Raw genomic sequence first — 4,331 nt, forward strand, 5'->3', positions numbered from 1 at the left:
AAACCAGGAGTATGTTACTCACTCATTTGGGCTCTCTGACGCCTACCTCTCCTCTCCTTCCAGTTACAGGTGACAGATTGCCAGAGCAGGAGAAAATAATCCCAGAACAGGCAGCATTATGGTTTAAAACTGTTTTGCTATAGATATGTGTCTGACTGTGACACTTATCCCACCCCCAGCCCACCTCCTCCTTTCTCTGCCAGAAGAGCTAAGGCAGGCACACTGGAGTCTGTTAACCCTTCTGGATCCAGCTTCAGCAACTCCTTCAAAGTGTCTGATGCTTCAACAGCCCTGCCTCCAAAGAGCAACTTAGCCAGGAAGCTGCCAGTCACTTGATGACATCAATTGTTCCATAACTGACAGACACTGAAAAGTCTCATTATCACCAATAACAAGAATGCCTCATCCATATCACACCTGTCAAGGCAGTCAAGTTGGGTCACCTATGTATGTATGTATGTGCCAGCAAAAGTTGGCTTTTGCCTTCCAGACCAGAAGACTCCTGCACACTGATGACTGAGCTTCCTGTTCAGCCTGGTCCTCAGAGGGACGTTGTAGAAGATCAGAAAGAACAACTCTTCAGAGACTGAACTCATTCTTCTGAGGTTACTTTGAACCTGTTGTTGATCTTAACAGAGACGAACTGTTCAGAAAAAAAAGTGATAACTCAGGGGACCCCCCCCCCCCAAGCCAGTGGTAGAAAGTTAGCAAAGAGTCCTTTGACCTGTGCAATAGCAGCTGTTCAGTGGTCACTTGGCAAAATCATCTTCAAGATGCTCAGGCAGAGCTTTCTAGGAAAATTGCTTCTGGCTGCAGTATTGGGAGGTCTATTTAAAGGCAGAAGTCACTGAGGGTGATGTAGAGATCCCAGGGTTTGGCAGCAAGTGGCCTGGGGGTTGTTTTTATAATAATAAAGTATGAAATAGGGAAGCAAATTACTTAATCTTGTTGTGACTCATTTTCCATGTGCCCTTATCTAGATTTGTATACCACACTGATGGATATATTATTCAAAATAGCCAAGATGTGGAGCCAGTGTAGAGATCCATCAATGGATGGGTAGATACAGAAAATCTGGCATGTATACACAATGGAATTTTATTCAGCTGGCATACACTTGTAAATTTAACACTTGGAGTCTGAGGCAGGAGGATTAGGAGTTTGGGGGTATGGAGTCATTTGGATCTACAAAGTGAGACTCCCCCCATATTTAAATATTAATGTATGATACACAATATACACTTTATAATTATTAGATATTACTGTTTTATGAGACTTTCATTTTTTAAAATATTAGGTGAGATAGATATAAATAATCAGAGTGTATGTCCAGAATGTAAAATGCATACTCAATTAGAACACATCTGTGTTGAATTTTCCTGAGAACAACTGGCAGTGTCATTTCTGTCAAGGTGTTTGAGTCTGATTCTACCTCCCACATGCTGGAAGCCAGAAGTCTTTCCTAATCTGATTCTGCCTATCAGCACAGTGTCATGATTAAGTGAGTCACCTCTGGAGTCAATTACCAGGATTCAAATTATAGCACTTCAACTTCCATGTTGTAATCTATGAACAGTTTCTTATTTTCTTTCTCCTTCTGTTTCCTAAACTATAAAATAGGGACAAAACTTGTATCTGCCACTTAGGTCTTCCTAGTGGGGTACTTGACAAGATGCAAACTATGTAAGCAAGACCAGACATTTTTACTACTCCACCTTCCCTGTACACCTGCTGTAGGTAGAGGTAGAGAGGTAGTGCAGGATCCCAGCCAGAGCACAATGGCTCAGCTCAGAGCTGATTGTGTTTGTGTCCCCAGGTTTGCATTCAGGAGACCTCACAATGGTGTTACACACATGGGAGTGCTTGCACCTTGGACATGGGCAAATGGTAGCAGTCCAGTGCTCTCACCTTGCCCTTTGCAATGCCAGTAGATGAATATTCACCAACACACCCCTGGATACAAGAGAGTCCACTAAGCTACCATATCTGCTTTTCCATAGCTCCCCCAAGAAGTGAAAGTAGGGCTCTGGACAGGTCAAAGCCCAACAAACCATTAAGCATATGGAGAGAGGGAGATCTTCCTTTCTTGGCTCTGTAACTACAGTGACAAAGAACAAACATATTAGATAAAATATCCACTATTATGGAAACATTCATTCATTCATATTCATTCAATAAGGTCTCAATAGGTAGCTCATACTGGCTTTGAATTCATGATTCTCCTGTCTCAGCTTCCCGATTACTGGAATTTTAGGTGTATACAAATATCACTTTATTACTTCTATCAATGCTTAGTCTCTCTCTCTCTCTCTCTCTCTCTCTCTCTCTCTCTCTCTCTCTCATCATCATCAGCATCAGCATCATCATCATCATCATCAGCATCTCCAAGGTCTTCTTATGTAACCCAGGCTGGACTCAAAATATGACAATCTTCTTGCTTCTGCCTTCAGAAATACAAGTTGGGTCACAAGTATGACTCATTATATTAAGCGTTATCCCTCCTGCTTAAAACAGTACATTTATTTACTGTGTGTGTGCGTGTGTGCGCACACACACGCACACACACACACATACACACATACACACACACACACATATGTGCTTTGTGGAGGGAGTCGGTTCTCTTCTTCCACTCTGTGGCTCCTGGAAATTAGACTCAGGTCATCAGTCTTGGTGGTAAGTTTCTTTACCTGCTGAACCAGGTAACTGTAGCAACATAATCAAGCCCTGGCAAACGTGAGGGAATATGGAAATTTAATACAGGAAATGGAAAAAATTACACTCTTAGAAAAAAGTTTGTGGTAAGTGGCTTGAAACAGACAGGCCCTAGGCAGCCACATAAACGTCTAATTGTAGGGACCATCTTGACCTGGCCACTGTCTCATAGCTCAGCTGTGGTCTTAGAAAGAGGCAGTGCGACTGATGGAATTTACTCCCTTAACTTCTGGGAGCAATTAGACCCAGCAATTAGTCACAATGGGGTGCTCCTAGGCAATCTGCATATCTGGAAGAAATGCACGCTGGTACCCACAACTGTGGCAAATGCTCACCCCCTAACATCTTAGCTCCCATGGTGGAGAATGTTTGGTGGTTCCTTTCTGTAAAGAGTCACTAACTAAGCCTCCTGTGCATAGCCTTTCACAGTAGGTGTAGGCAGCCATTATATGAAAAACTTCACAGCTATCAGACTGCAGGAAAGAATGACCTCCAGGGAAGATGTCAAGCTTAGAAGGTGAATGCTCTTGGATTCCTGAATTCACGATGCCCTTTGCAGAGCCATCTCCATGAGGTGTTCCCTAGGGAAAGCCTTAAGAACTTAATCGGGCCCTTTCAACTCCAATTTCTCTCATTCCTGCCCGGGGTGATTAATGCACTGATGGCTTTGATGACACTGCCTCAGAATCCCCAGGGATCTATAATCTAGGGATGGCGTCCTAGGAAGCGATTTGTTTCCTCCCAGGCCCCTTCCCATTTCTTCGGGCACCAACTGAACACTAGGGAGGGTCTTTTGTAAATCTCTTGGAGCAGAGCCGCTGCTGGGCCTCCCAAGGCCTTTGCTCCTCTGAGTTGCTTTTCCCTTTCACTCCTCCTTGTGATCTCAGTTCTGGAGCTCTGATTCTCTCTCATTCATTCTTTTCTGTTTTGCTTTGTCTTGTCTGTAGCAGTGCTATAGATGATGGCTTCATTTCTTTGACAGTATGTGGTGGCTACAGAAACCTTCAATGGCTTTTCCGTTTTGGGGAGAAATCTACCAAGAAAATGGTATGGGAAGATTAAGTAGTAACACCTCCCAGCCCCGACTAAGAGACATGGAGAGTGTGTCTGATATTGGTGACAGAAGGGAAGAGGGCATTGGGGTAGGCATGTCATAAGCAGCAATGCACAGCCAACAGCAGCACAAGGTTGAGGCATTGAAATAAGATTATTACTAAAAAGAATATTTTGTTATTAATTACCTATGGATCTTCCTGTCCTTAGCTTCCTGTGTTGTATTATAAAGTCAATTTTCAACGTTTCCTCAGCTCTTCCTATGAGTTAGGCATTGTCCTAAGTACTTTGCATGTGTCGCCTTGTATGTTACTCTTCTTGATGCTGTGATCAAATACAGAACAGAAGCAACTTATGGAAGGAGGGGTTCATTTTGGCTCATGATCTGAGGGTACAGATCATCATACTGGAGATTCATAGCAGTAGGAGTGAGAGGCAGCTGATCCCATTGCATCAGCAGTCAGGAAGCAGAGAGAGAGAAAGAGAGAGATGGAGAGGAGGGGAGAGATATGGAGAGAGAGAGAGAGAGAGAGAGAGAGAGAGAGAGAGAGAGAGAGAGAGAG

This window comes from Mus pahari, chromosome 3 (assembly GCF_900095145.1).
Source record: "Mus pahari chromosome 3, PAHARI_EIJ_v1.1, whole genome shotgun sequence".
NCBI lineage: Eukaryota > Metazoa > Chordata > Mammalia > Rodentia > Muridae > Mus > Mus pahari.